At 39.5% G+C, this 15972-nt stretch overlaps 1 long non-coding RNA gene across 2 annotated transcripts in view; it reads left to right on the top strand.

The window, feature by feature from the left end:
* The first annotated feature begins 2316 nt into the window (after positions 1-2316).
* LOC129349014 (uncharacterized) overlaps positions 2317-15972 on the top strand; it is a 31495-nt gene continuing 17839 nt past the window's right edge. For both annotated transcript variants that reach the window (XR_008601801.1, XR_008601802.1), the window contains exons 1-2: positions 2317-2420; positions 3028-3180. This is a non-coding gene — a long non-coding RNA (uncharacterized LOC129349014). The remainder of the gene's footprint in view (positions 2421-3027; positions 3181-15972) is intronic.

The raw sequence follows: 15972 nt of genomic DNA, 5'->3' as shown, positions 1-15972 counted from the left end.
CTGGATCATTGTAAACAGACTCTGCTTCCAGGCCTTCATGGTTATGCAAGAGCTTTATTTTGAAGGCTGTCATGTGACATTTGGTTAGTGGTCTGTCTTTGCTCTCTTGAAGGCTGTGTGTGTGTGTGTGTGTGTGTGTGTGTGTGTGTGTGTGTGTGTGTGTGTGTGTGTGTGTGTGTGTGTGTGTGTGTGTGTGTGTGTAGGTGTGTGTGTGTGTGTGTGTGTGTGTGTGTAGGTGTGTGTGTGTGTGTGTGTGTGTGTGTGTGTGTAGGTGTGTGTGTGTGTGTATGTGTGTGTGTGTGTGGGGGGGGGGGGGGGGGTGGGGTGGGGGGGGGACAAACTGCTTTTCTCTTACCTGACAACACTGAAGGCCGACTTTGTTCCCTTCAGATCAGCTGCTCGGTGACTGAAGCAGTGCCAGGTCCTGTTGGGTGATATTTCTTTGCCCCTGGTACAAATTCTAACTTAGTTTCAAAATTTGATAATCACAAAATTGAGTTGTGATGAGAAAACAATTCCAGAAAGTGTTGGATTTTGGCAAACTTTCAGTTTTGTTTTGATGCTTTTTATTTGCAATCCAAACCTGCAATAAATGATTATTTAATAACAGCCCAAACATAATAAAATGTCCCACTGACTGGGCTGTGAATCTAATCAGGCCTATTCATCCTCTGAACTCCAAAACCTGCCAGCAGGTTTGAAAGGCTCGCTGTCCTTACAAAACACCAACATGACACCATTCATCACAGCCAGATACTATAGTTTCTGAAAAAAACTGTTGGATTTTCAATTTTTAAATAGTCCTAAATTTGGTCAACTGTGATGTAATTTCAGCAAAAATCACTTCATTGTAAGTATTTTGTTTAAGAATTTGCACATATTGATTTCAGTTATTTTCCCCAAATAAGTGTGAAAAGAAATCAAACTTTTGTTTATTCTATAAGAGTATTTTCCTGTGTTTGAAAGAGTATTTTTGATTTCTCTCTACTTCTATCTATGGTTTCCATAGAGGTGCAAGACTTTGTATTACAGTGAAAACTATATATATATAAATATATATAAATAATAACAATACATATCTCAGAAACTCTTGAAACTAAACAGTTTTCATTACTGAAACAAATGAACAACTGAAAATGCGTCACTGACTGTAAACACATGTAGCAACACAATGAGAGTCGACCCATCTGTAGCCGCTGCCTGGATAATTACAGTAAATTTGGTCTTTAAAGGCTTTGTGAGTAAAGGTTTCTCAGGCTTTTGTAACCATTTCATTCTATCACATTGCTCAAGTTTTGTAGTTGTTTGCTTTGACATTCATCACCACATCCTGTGTTTTGCTTTGGGTGTTTTTTCAGACTTATAGTTGTGAAGAATGTTGCACCATAATAGCACAAAACTGCTGGTAAAACAAAATAATGTGCAAATGCTGCATTATCCAGCAAATTGTTGCATTGCAGTTGTTAAACAGGTGTTTTATTGTCCTCGCGGCATTCACACATAGAAATACAGGGGCGGAAAAACAGACACAAGGATACAAACTTCAGGAGAAAGTATGTAACGTACATACAGTATATTTACGTATAGCGTCCTATTGCAAAATGTTACAACTGTAAGGAAAGCTGCAGTACTTAAGACATTGGTTTGAGGCTCAGTTCCAGCTCATTTTATAATTTTATAGTCTGGTGTGTGTGTGTGTGTGTGTGTGTGTGTGTGTGTGTGTGTGTGTGTGTGTGTGTGTGTGTTACATAATATAAAGAGGAGCCAGAGTGACATCAGTGCTGACTCTTAATGAGCAGAGCTGAAATACAATCTCCACTTTCCTAACAACCTATAAACCCAATCAATGTGTGTAGACAGCTGCTGTGTGCGTGTGTGTGTGTGTGTGTGTGTGTGTGTGTGTGTGTGTGTGCGCGTGTGTGTATGTGTGTGGCAGTTAAGAGAAAGTGAAGAACATTAGAGGTATCGACAGATGGGAAGGAAGAGAGAGAAAAACGCTCACAGATGAATAATCTTATAGAAAGTGACAGAGTGACAGAAAGAGAAACTAAAGTACACAGTCAAACAAATTCCCTCCTGCTGCATTCATCAGACTAGACCAGGGGCGGATCTACTGGGGTGGCATAGAGTGGCAACTGCCACCCCCAGAAGATGCCTTGACACCCCGGCTGCCACCCCAGTTCTGAACGATCTAATTCAAAAATATGTATATGAAAGGTTGTGTCCGGCCATAAAGAGCGAAAGTTCAGGAAAGACGAATAACGAGTGAAACTCCGATGTCCGAGTGCCTTCGAATGCACCGTGTAGACGTCACGTCCTGTACAGTCTATGCTGCTACAGATACGAGGTGATGCGACCCCCCTGAGGGGACTGCTCTTAGACCTCACTCATGTGGATGACAGCTGGACTTCGGTGTGGCGGTAAGACACTAGTTAGACTGGGTTAGACTACATGCTAATATAACTGTTCACAATATATTAAATGCTAATAGTGTCGAAATTCACATAAAGTGCTTGCTTGCGAGACGAGCCACGGTTTCCAGAGTCTCTGAGCCTTGCTAATTTTTACTTCTGTAGCTAGCTAATGTTAGAGAACAGCCTCAGAAGGATGGTGGGGGATCGTCTGTGGAAGTTTTTCTTTCTTTTTTTTTTGATAATTACAACCTGTGGTTCTGACAACAGACTGTAAGTCAAAAGAAATCACACATTCACTAAGACTTTACATGACATTAAAGTGTAACCAAACCCCCAGTCACACCAGGTTTTCATGCACTGTTTGTAAACTACATCCTGCTTGTTTAATGCTTTTTTTTTTTTTTTTTTATAATTTTGGTGTCAAGGTCATAGTAACACCAACACTGATGTGTTTCATCGTAGTACAGTCATATCATTTAGTTTACAGCTGAAAAAACGTGTACATGTTAAGTGTCTCTTTAAAGGTTTAAATTGTACACATCAGATTGTATCATAGTTAATAATGAAAATCATCAAAGGAAAAAACATAGTTCAGTTGGTGTGATTCTTGTAGGAGACAGTAAACAATGAAGAGGAAGGGAACCAACACCAGCTTTTCCCAGCCTAAAAGAAGAGAGGAGGAAGAGCATCCCAGAGAGGAGATGGAGGAGGAAGAGTTCAGAGAGAGAGAAAGACATGAAGGCATGCAGAGCTCAGACAGCGAAAGGTAAATCAGAGACTATCTCTGGTCCAACTGGTCCACATGCTATGAATATTGCTTTAGTATAATATATCTGAGTAAGAGGTACACCTGTCGCAATAATTACCTTTTTGGACAAATTATTATCTGATGTAGGTAGTCTTTTAATTTTAAGATGATAAGAAAATATAAAACCACAAATCTAAGACAATAAATAAAATTATCTGGACTCTGACACTGTTCTAGATGAATTGATAATGTAATCATTGTGGCAGGCTGAACATAAGCATAGATCACACAAATGCAGATTTCCCAAAACAGTGCATAAGAGACACATTGTCTAGTCAATCTAATTTGTTGCTAAATTTAAGAAACATTTTTAACATATCTAGCATTTGGTTTCTTCAAAGTGTATAAGGTTGACTTTATTTCAGTTTAAATCTTTTCACCTATATGCATATATATATATATATATATATATATATATATATATATATATATATATATATATATATATATATATATATATATATATATATATATACACACATGCCACCCCCTAAAATGTATCTGCCACCCTATTAATTTTTCTCTAGATCCACCCCTGGACTGGACATTTTTTGTATCAAAAAAGCTCAGGAGTTTTAAGTTGCAGCAGTTTAATTCACAGCTGTTCAGTTTGTAACATCAGTGAAACACAAAATCCTCTGAATGTTCATTTGATTGACTTTCTCTAAACCCTGGTTCCTATTTTCTTATGTGAAATCTGCACATTTGTCAAGTTTAAGTGGCCACACAAAGTTTTGTACCTAATTCCAACATATTACAGCAACTGTGTCTCTCAGAAATTATGTTTCATAGGACTAAGTTGTTTTTCCAGTTATACCGTGGAGCCAAACACAACTGTGCTGGTTTTGTTTTTAGTGAATGGTGCCACAGAGTCATGTAAGCCGGTCATCATTATGCTTCCTTTAAACCATATTTGCTGCTGTAAATACAAGTATTTTCATGGAGTTGAATACAGCCAGCTGTTTTTACTTCAAGTTCTCAGCTTGTTTTGATTAAATATGGAAATTCGTCACTATTATTTTAGCTGACACACTATCAGTGTTAGTTGTTTTTGATAATCTGCCCAGATTTTAATAAAACAACTGGCAACCACCAGCTGACTGATTAGTTTAATATCATCAGAGATCATTTCATTCATTCAAGCTTGTATAAAAAAAGAAAAGCCAACAGAGCTTTTCCCAGAAGACATTTTGACATGTCACAAAGCAGAAGTAGTAAATACACTGATGGCTGAATTACATTTAGCTGTTTCAGTTTGTAGCCTTGTCTCCTAAAAATGATGTTCCTCTACAACTAAACTGCATTATTAAGTATAGTTTAATGTAAATGTATTTTCTTCTGGATTGCTTTTGTTTGTGACATATCATGATTACATTTCTAGTCAACACATCCTTCCCATGCAATTATCAAAAGTCATGACTCCATCCTGAATCTGATGACTGTGAGCAGATCTTTCCCTCACACTGTGGTACACATGCATGATAAACTGATTCAAACGGACTAACGCACTCCAGGGATCTTTACTGAAGCAGAGAAACTGCTGATTGAATGTGCTTCATCTTCTGCTCTCACACAAACACACTTTGTCCGATTTTCAGAATTTCCCTGTCAGAAACTCTCTCTCCTCTCTCCTGATCTCTGTTTTCTTGTACGTACATGTTGTGAATAATGTCAAAAACCTGGAGACAAGGTGTGACGGTGTGTTTGTAATCACATATATGTTTGCGTATGTGTCCACAGTTCACAGATTGTGACATTTACACAGTTGAGAAACAGCGAGACACATGCACTTCACGCCCCCACATCTCCCTCCCAATCTGCACATACATCTCTCCTGTGGACTGCTGTCGACAGCTGATCGCTGCGTTTACATTGCTGCACATAATGCAACACATATTGTGGTCGAGGTCAAGATCTGGTGCATTTTTGCATCCTGACCACATCCATGTACAGTGATTAAACATATTAATTCAAATGTCTCTGTGGAATATGTGCTAACCAGTGTTGAAACTACTTTTATTGTGGTTTCACATTATTATGTTTTATCTGACTTTGCAAAATGGCAGCATGACGACAAGTTTAGATCAGTTTACTGAAAAAGATAAAAGTTCAAAGTAATGAAGCCCATTCTCTGAAGAAGATCTCAGTCTGCAGCAGCTGTTATCAGAGCTGATTCACAAGAAAGCTTTAGATTTCTAATCATAGACAGCATGCATCTGTCTGAGTCTGTTGTTCACTACCTGAGTAAAAGGAAAAACATCAGGCTCGATATTTGACTTCCAACTGTCTACAAAAGTAATTTAATGTAATGACCGAGTAAGCGTTAGTATAATGTATACACTATATCATGGTTTTGCTGAAATTTCCACACCTGTTTTCACTTATCCTGGCTGATTAGACCTCTGCTCAGGCTGCAGGTGGGCAAAGCTGAGATGGGATCAGCAGGAGTCTGGACTTCATGTACCAGTAAGAATGATAACGGCCACAATAGTTTAACAAACAGGAGTGTTGCAGAGACGTCAGTCAAACACAGTCTATACATACTTACACAGTCCTGAGAGAGAGGCTGTAATCAGCACAAATAAGTGAAAACATATGTTTGGGTTTATTATAGGGAACAGGGATTTAAATATGAGTCTACAGAAATCAATAAAAGTAAGTAAAATGATACGATTTCTGTTCTTAGTTCGTTTGATTCATAGCAAAGTAAAATTTGCTAATCCTCCTTCTATCACACCTCTGTGAATTTTGTTTCACAGCAGAGGTGTGGAACATTAAGTTTCAACTAGAATAGTGCAGGCCAGTCTTATATTTACTCTCAGATAGCCTTATGAAGTAACACAGTTGAATACAAAGTAAAAATAAAGAGTGACTTATTTTAGGCCAGGAAATTAAGCCACCCAGGATAATTTAAGATATGAGCAAACTGTGCTTTCTATTGATGACTTTGTGGTAACAATCAGCAACACCTGAAGACTTGTGTTTCCATGGTAACAAGCAGTGTCATGTGCGGACGTATGTCTCCATGGTTACAATCAGTGACACATGCTGACTTGTGTTTCCATGGTAACATTCAGTGACACTTGCTGACTTGTGTTTCCATGGTAACATTCAGCAACACCTGCTGCTGAGTGAGAAGAAGTGGTGGTCACATTGGGAAGCCACAGCATCTTAGTTCTGCTATATTTTTTGTACAGACTTTTTTCAAGACAGCATTTTGGGTTGTCATCGCAAGAAAATTACAGGTTTATTCCATAACACTTAAATTCTGCATTCCAGTTAGGTGTGCTAGCCAAAGAATCCTTGTATTTTGTAGTAATACTTGCTGTCATGACTTCTTGGGACACCAAATGGAACCTAACAAAATTTGCCTCACCGTGGATTTCCTGCGGTGACAAGTCGAAATGTGGGAAAACCTGGAAAAGGGTCAAAGGGATTGTTACACTTTTGCATGTTGCAACGAGTATGCATCTGCAGATTTTTTTTTCAAGGAGGCAAACAGAACTGATAGGTTTGATAGAGTTGTACAGATTGGAAAAAGTCTTATTTTACCTAAGATTCATAGAAAATTAGAATCTACTAAACGACCATCTGAAATTTGACTGTTAGTTTAACCTGAGGTCTGCTCTAGGCTTCACTCACAGACCCTTTCCACTGCAGACATGGCAGAAAAACACAGGTGTGACTAATAACATTACCAACGGTCAATTAAGTGTCCCAGTGAGCCATGACAGTCTCATGCACAAGACCAGGAACCTGGAAGTGGCTCGATTCCGTGAAATGCAGCCATCATTAAAGTTATAAATTGCACCGGTGCTTTCCCCACCGTGACGTGTCAGAACGTCTACAGTGAAAAAGCCTATTGACCAGTCAGTTCTAATGACCAAGGAGGGTAATGAGAGGCAAGGCATGTGATTTTTGCCAGATTGACTTTATGTGTAAAGACCAGAAGTAGTCAAATAGCCTGTGAAATATTCTGGAAGTGACAACCAAGGTCAGACTTTCGTTGCAACACACTGGTGTTGCACAAGTTGAGAATAAAAGTTTAAAAATGCTGCTGGAATAAGAAGGAGAGATTAGTTTGTGTCACTTGAAGCAAAAGAGGAATGAGAGAAGGATGAAGCAGCTGTTGACATTGATCTGACCTGATCAAATTTAATTCAGTGACACAGTTATTAAGATTTTCATTATCTTAAAATTTTGAAACGTGTGTGTTTCTCTCTCACACGCACATACACATATACAAAAGCACACTTCTGGGAAACAGGGATTAGTAACTGATATTGAGAGGTGGGAGAAACTAGCCTCCCTCTGTGGCCTCTTAAACCAGATGTAACCAGCTGGCACACACACAAACACACACACACACACACACACACACACACACACACACACACACACACACACACACACACACACACACACACACAAACACACACACACACACACACACACACACACACACACACACAAACACACACACACACACACGCTTAGTGACCACCAGGCTCGTGGCCAGAACTTTTGTCCTTTTCTCAACAGTGTGAGCCAACACATAATGGAGAGAGAGGCCCAGTTTCAGCTGTGCACAGTTCAAAGTCGCTGCTTCAATGCGTCTCTGCAGCCAATGAATCTTTGTGGTAGAGGACAAGTGTTCCTTAAAGGTCTGTAACAGTTAGACTTTGATTATGTTTCAGTGCTGTGGCTTGAATTAAACACACGAGTCTCTATTTTCATACTAAAATAGCAAACTCTTAAGTGAGGCACATGAACATGTATGAATGTGTGTTCTTTGGAGGGCGTGCATGTGTGTTTGTTAAATCCAGAGCAGACGGTGGGGGAGAGAAAGGGTGTGTGATGAGATGTTGAAGTAGTTGCTGAGGGGAGTTGAGTTCATCCGATAGAGTATGAGTCATGGAAGACTGATCCTGAAGGCAGAGGGAGGATGATTCACAACATTTCTGGAGAAAATATGCTGAGTCTTAATTACTGTAGAAACACACCTTTAAAAAAAAAAAAAAAAAAAAAGTTTTGAAGTTCAACAAGCTTTTTTCTGAAATTTTTTTAAAACCTGGACCGCCTTCATACAAAATCTGTCTTAGAAAATGTCGTTATTATTCCTCAGCATCAGTTTCCAGGTAAACATGTTTGGCTGAATAACCCCGATCTTATAACTTGTGATTGTGCAGTGTCGACCTAATACAGTGTTTGAGCAAAGTCAAAGGTGAGCTGGTGTGCTAGAGCTGCAGTGAGTGGTGAATGGGGAGAGAGGGGAGGACTTTATACATTTGCAATAGAATTGTTTATCAATCTCTTACAATGTCTAGACAATTTGAAATGAGGGAATGTTGCTTTCCTTTGGGGTAGTTTAAGCGATCTCATTTGGTAGTTTTTTTTTTTTTTTAATTCATTTTGACCCAGGTGATGTCTACCACCTCCTTTCTGCCATTACACTGACTTGTTTTATCAGACTTACTTATAACTGACTGACTTATAAATGTGAAGAATTGCTATAGATGTTGCAGATTTATGATCTAGTGTTACCAATAGCCTTTTATTTTTAACTTTAGTTGACTGTAGACTTTAGTTGGGCATGTGCACTTTTGTATGTCTAGTAATACTTCTCTTTTGGATCTGGGATGCTTCTGCCATCAGGGTTTATATGGTGGTCATATAGTAAAGGCAATAATAGAGTCTAACAGGTCAAAGATAGCACAGTTCATAGTACATTTGTGTAGGTATATAGAGCTTATATTGAATACCCTTAGACTGCCTCTTAGTGAGAAAATGTGTTGAAATGGGAAATTGAGTGATGAACAGTTTTAATGTGATATCTATTTTATTTGCAATGAAAAAAGGAAAAGTCTAGAGTTATATCTTACCTATTTTAAGAAAGAAGGGGTTATTTTCATTTAAATTTTACGTGTAGCATTGATACACAGAGATGAGTGTATATTGGTTTAATTAATGACTGTAGGTCTCTGTTGGCAAAAAGTTGAAACTTTGAAAGATACAGGATAAATAAATTGGGCATATTTTCTCTTTCCTTCAAAGAGCTAAAGTGCTATCTGGCAGATCACTATATCAATAATGTGTTAGACATGAAAAATATTAAGGTTTTCTGAGGAAAAAATGATCCAGATTGAAATATTTCAACAATCTCTCGTTGTCTTTGACAAAGTTTACCAGATGATGAAACCTAATGATGTGGGTGTTCTAATGACCTTTCCTCTGATGCCACTGTGAAGCAGCGCTTTTTTGTGGTTTTGGTTGGATTTCCACACATTTTCCTCATGTGTTCATGTCACAGGGATTAACTGGACTATCTCTGGTAATCCTCTGACTTTTTCATCATATGGTCAAAATTTTAATTTCTCTAATACTTAAAAACTTCTAGAGAAATCAAATTTACAGTCTCTTTTCTAAGACTTTACAGGTTAAAAAGGTCAGAGCATCTGTGTGTTTGTGCCAGCGCTCAGCACTGAAGGTTTATTATGAATCTGTAACGGTAGTATGCGTGTTCTCGGTTAAGTAATTATCATCAGTGGTGTCGGAGCAGCAGTCATGAGATATTAGACGACCGTTCATATGATCGAGCTGTGATTCATGTAGACCACAGATTCAGCTGCTGCGCCGGGGTGTTTTTATTTTTTCTTAACCCAGTCACAAGATGAAATAGCTGTGGGCAGAATTAAAATGCCTCCAATCACAAGATCATTTAAGTTCAAAAATATCTATTTTTGGATTAAAAATGTCTCTGTTGGCGTCTATCGTTTATTACTGCTCTGTTTGAGAACATGTGTTACACTGGAAAAACTCTTGCTGATGATGGGACGAAACAGCCTTTCTCTGCTATAACGTGTGTGACAGCCGAACGAGTCTTTCAGTGTCAGACATGTAGGTGACAGGAAGCGTTAGGTTGTCCACATTATAATGAGACCTCACAGCCCACAAATGCTCTCAGTAATGGTGCTAAATGCCCTCAGTGTGGAAGCTCGCTCACAGTGACCCCAGGGTAATGTTCAAATTAGGTCATGTTAGGCTAAAAGCTTTAAGTAGCACACCGGCAAACACACCAATGTGTCCTACTCAATGTGCAGAGTGTTGTGGTGCTATTGTCTATGCACATATTTAGAACACTGAGTGCATTGTAGTATATTTTTCCTGTCATTATGTCAACTTCTGTAAATTGCCCATAAAACTACTGTTAACGTATTTGAGAGAATTTTCAGTGAGAGAACTGTGAGGCTACAGCTTCTTGAATGTTTGTTCTTTCCCCCAGCACCTCATGACCATCTCCGCGACTAAATAAAAGAGATAAAAGAATGTCAGAGAAAAAAAAAACTGTGATCATGTGTCATGATAATTAGAGACTCAAACATATTTGGTGCAACGCAGAAACCAGCCTTTTGGTGTAGAAAAATCTTTCAAGAGATCATTAGAATATTCAATTCAATTTACAAATGCTATAAATAGTATCCACCAGTATTTAGTTAATGCACAATTACACCATTGAGCCTCTGTGGATAATTTTCAATCAGCCTTGCACACCTGAACACTGCAATTTTACCTCATTGTTCTTTGAAAATCCACTCAAGCTCTGTTGGGTTACTCAGTGATCACAAGTAAACAGACCTTTTTAGGTCCAGCCACATATTCTCAATTGGATTAAGATCTATGCTCTGACTCACCTGCTCCAGAACATTCAGATTGTTGTCTTTAAAGTATTTCTGTGTAGTTTTGTCTGTGTGCTTCAAGTCATTGCTCAGCTGGAAAACAGTCTTCTGCAAAGTCTCAGTTCTCTTGCAGACTGCATCAGGTTTTCCTCCAGGATTCTCTACCAGGGCCTGCTGCTGAGAATCACCCCCACATCATGATGCTGCCACCACCATGCGTCACAATGGGAATGTGTGTTTGGTGTTCATCAAACATAGTGTCTAGTCTGATGGCCAAAGAGCTCAATTTTGGTCTCATCTGACCAAAGAACCTTCATCCAGCTGACGTCATGCCTTCTGCCAAACACTGAGATTTGTATGACCTTTTCAACAGTGGTTTTCTCTCAACCATAAAGGATTGACTGGTGAAGAACTGGTAACAATTGTTGTATGCACAGTCTCTCCCAGCTCAACCTCTGAAGCTTGTAACGCCCTCAGAGGAGTCATCGGTGTCTTGGTGGCCTCCCCTTGCTAGTGTCTTTCTTGCATGGAGCAACATTCCATCCATTTACTAATGATGGATTTAACTGTACCCCAAGGGGTTATTCGGTGACTGAGAAATTTTCTTGACTTGTCAGCTGACATTTTCCTTTCAAAACCCATTTTTCAGAGCTGCTTTTAGAGTTCTTTTGTATTCATGGTATAGTTATAGCCGGTAGTGGTGCTTATATTTTAATTGACTGGCATTTCTTTTCTGTTGTAGGGAGTGAAACGAGCACTGGCTTCACCCAGATGTTGTAATTACATTGCATAACTTAATCAAAGGCTGCCTAAACCAACTCCACCTCTCCTGAAAGGGCTTTCAAGAGAAGAAAAACTCTAATCTGAAAGGATCGATATTACAAAATGTTTTGCAGCTGTTTATTTTTGATTCTGGTTTATTTGCACCATTATCAGATGAAGTGTTGATTATCTGTATGCACATTACAGCACTCTGTTGGCAGTATTGTTGTGTATTCTACTTCTCTGGCTTCAGGATAAAGTGTTTGACTTAGAAAAGTGGAGATAAGGAAACAAAGAAAGCAGAAAGAGGAATAAGGAATTACTTTTTGAGGGAAATGGTCAAGCATGCAGAATTAACACATAACTTCAGAGGAAGAGAGTTAAATACGGTGACTGTGAGCGGCGTTGAAGTAAAGTTATGTAAGAGCAGCAGCAGATCTGCTGATCAAACAGCTGCTTGTTTCACATTCTCTTATCTCTAACCTCAGCCTACGTGTGTGTATATGAGTGTTTGCTGACTGAACAAACTGGTGTCTGTTTAAGTGTATCAGTTCCAGCTCTGGTGTGTATATGTGTGTGTGTACAGGTGTGTTTTCAATTGATGTGTGTTTCAGGTTTTGGTATGTGTTGCCCTGATGAACCCTGATATGGCTGATTTTCTGTTATTTTTAGCATAGTTTGGTACTTTGTGTTTTCCTCCATCATTGTCACAGCTATTCTGTCAATGCTTGACATATTATTTATCTCATTTAAAGCATCAGCAACTGACATGTAATAGTGTCATGTCTTGGTGATTTGTCTCCTCTTTTGTTTGGCTGTTGCAGCGTGGAGTGCTTGTATTAAGATGTTGCTTCTTTATGGTGTGAATCTGATACTTGATGTCTGTTCTGAGCCTTGCATTGATGGTGTCCAGAATTCAGCTTTTGCACGTTAGAGACTGTTGTTGTATCTGATGCGTGTTATTTTTGTCAGCAACACAGCGTTCATAAAACATGACGACAGGAAGAGAGCAAACGTTATCAGGAAGAAAAGGAAGTATAAGTGAGAGGAAGGATCAGGAGACAGAGAGGAAGGAAGAGGTGACGGGAGGTCACAGTGGGTGGAGAAGAAAAATGGGAAAGGAGGCACGAGAGAGGTGAAAGGGACAAGAGGAAAAGAAAAAAAGGCAACAACACACACACACACACACACACACACACACACACACACACACACACACACACACACACACACACACACACAGAGGATGTGTCTGGAGCTGACATACTGATCCATCCTGCCAGCAGCAGAACAGCTGACTGTGGCATCCTCCTCTTTCCATTGTGTGTGTGCTGATGATAGGATGATAAGAGGATCTCTGGATGTCTGTGAAGGCCTTTCTTTGAATTTCAGATTTCAAAGATGAGGACATGGTTGGACAGTTTGTTCAGGCTGTAGGATGAGTCCGAGGGATATGCTCAGAAATGTACACTAAACAACAACAGAAATGCAGCACGAGATGTTTATGAGACAGAAACAGGCACACATTCAGTTGGGGAGCAGCTTCACATTTGTAAAATATGAGATGAACAGTTGCCATTTACAGAAAAGCGTATCAGTGCATCCTCTCAAAGTATATTTTATCTTCTCAAGTTTGAGAAAGAATATGGTGTCTTTAAGCCACCGGGAGATGGAAGGATAGTTGACAGATTTCCAGTGTAACGATAAGCAACGTCTTGCCAGTAGGGATGTGAAAGCTAAAATGTCCTTTTGGTTAGAATTTAATGCTAACGAAGCATCAGGGATCCCAAATATAGCAATTAATGGGGAAGGCTGCAAATTAACTCCAAGAACAGTGGACATAATATTAAAATACCTGGTCCAAAAACCATTTAGAGCAGGGCAAAGAGAAAACATATGGCTGAGGTGACAAGGAGAACCATGACATTTGTCGCATTCATTTTCCACTTCTGGGTATATTCCAGAAAATCTGGATTTAGATAAATGAACCCTATGCAGGACCTTAAACTGAATAAATCGCAGATGAGCACAAGAGGTGGTAGACCGTATCCTGCCTAAAGCATGATGCCAGAGGTTTTCACTCAGTTCCTTTGCCTGTGTATCCTTAATTTTGGTACTAGAATGACTACTTAAAGACAAGATGAAGTTGTATATGTTGGAAATGAAGCCTCTCTGATGAGGACTGTATGAGAGCAAGCATGTGATGTTTCATTAACTTCTATCCATTCTTTTTAAAAAAGGGATATAAGTATTTTTTTTCAACACACAACATCTCTACAACAGAATGAATGTAATTAAACAAAAAAGCATGTACTGTATTGGAAAAGATAATAGGCAGATGTAAGAAAATAAAAATAAAAAAAGGAATCCAGATACAATATACTGTAAAGACATCCTTTCATCCATTAGCTATACCCGATAGGCTGCAGCCTATCCCAGCTGACAACAGGAGAGAGCATGCTGGAGAGGTTGCCAGTCCACTGCAGTGCTAACAGACAGGCAACCAAACACTCTCACACCTGCAGCCAATCTCAAGTCACTAATAAACCTACGCATGTCTCTGGACTGTGGGAGGAAACCGGAGCACCTGGAGAAAACCCACACAGTCACAGGGAAGTCCACATTTAAAGGCCCCAGCTGACCAAACCACTACACCACCATGCCACCCTCTGTTACCACAACATCACCATAAAGCTGATATGTTAAACATGTCAGTTGACACACCCAGCACACATGGAACAACATTAACATTACCTTGGGACTAATTTTTGCGTCCAGCTGATGAATGCAAGTCTAATGTTTACTCTTTTAGCTCTGTTTTGTTTCGCCCAAAGACACTGCGGACTCTTTAGCTAAAATGCTCCAGTGTTTGCCAGCTAATTATTAACTATTCAGTGCTGAGAAGGTAGAGTGCAGTGTTTTTTAAGAGATTTTCACTTAAAATATTTACTGCCACAGATGACACTGTGAGAACCTCAAGAGCGAACCAAAACTGTAAAAATTGTGCACCGGAAAAACCAACACAATGAGCTGAAAGATGGAACACTCCACAGAAAACGTAAAGCTGTGTGAGTCTGTTGTTATGAGCAACTGCTTTCACATGACACATGGTCAGTTAATCCGATGTTAAAATAAACATATAAGCAAGTGCAGATTTAGGGTGTGAAAAGATCTTGTCATATGTTGTACAATTTGTTTGAAGAGCCTAATATCACAAATTACTGACGTACCTCAGCAAACATGAAAGAAACTTTAGGAAAGGGAACCTCTTCCAATAGGTGGTCCCAGAAACAATTAACCTGAGCCATAAAACCTCTACTCCAACATATCAGTCAGGGCCCCTACAATATTAATATTAATATTATTATTATTATCTCACATGACATGTACTAGTCCTTCAGACAATAATAGTAACAGAAGAGCAGATTGGAGGTGCATGCCTCTGAAAAAGATCTTATAGCAAACTGCTTTTGCTCTGAGCCTATATTTTAACTGCACTACTGTGACCGCCGGAATGTGTGTTTTTGTGTGTGTTGGGACGCTGCTAAACTCTCTGCAATGTGAGGGCATCGGGGCCGACGCAGTTTTAGGAGCGAGGGCAGCAGATCGAAAAAGACTGCACAAGTCTTGATGAATGCCTGCACTGTCTAAGTACAACTTGCTATTGTGGTCTAGCTTTCTATATAGGACCTGTTGGCTAGACGAGACACAGACGCACACACACACACACACACACACACACACACACACACACACACACACACACACATAGCTCGATATGTACAAGGTCTAGTCGGACTCCTGTGGTTCTCTTCCACGGTCATCAGTCAGGTTTAGGAGTCTTGAGACAGAAACAACTCCCACAACACACACAGCTGGACAAGGCCATCATTGAGCTCCATAGTGGGAGCCTTTAAGAAGCATTTTGCAGTGAAAAATCAGCTTGCAACAGTTTTGGACAGTGTTCTTAGTATTTTAGAAACTGGCAAACGGGGTATAAAAGCTATCTACCTGATGTTCAGTAGCTGAAAAAGGCCCCACAACAGTAACTTTATCTTGTCAGTTTGGCGAAAAAGGGACAGAAAATCGAGCTAACAACAGATTAAATCACATTCATTACGCGTCCAAGGACAAAACAGTCACACTGTGGTGTGTTTTGGCCTGTATTTCTGTCTCTTAGCACAAGGATGAACACCCAGACTAACAAAACTTTGCACGCACTCCATGTATCCACACACACACACACCACAGAAGCTGCTAATCTACGCTACGAGAACAAAAAACATCCTGCCTGTTAAAGACGGAGAGAAAA

The sequence above is a fragment of the Amphiprion ocellaris genome, chromosome 1 (assembly GCF_022539595.1).
Source record: "Amphiprion ocellaris isolate individual 3 ecotype Okinawa chromosome 1, ASM2253959v1, whole genome shotgun sequence".
In the NCBI taxonomy this organism is placed as follows: Eukaryota; Metazoa; Chordata; class Actinopteri; family Pomacentridae; genus Amphiprion; species Amphiprion ocellaris.
The sequence above is the reverse complement of the archived record's forward strand: the minus strand, read 5'-3'. Positions and strand labels throughout refer to the sequence as shown.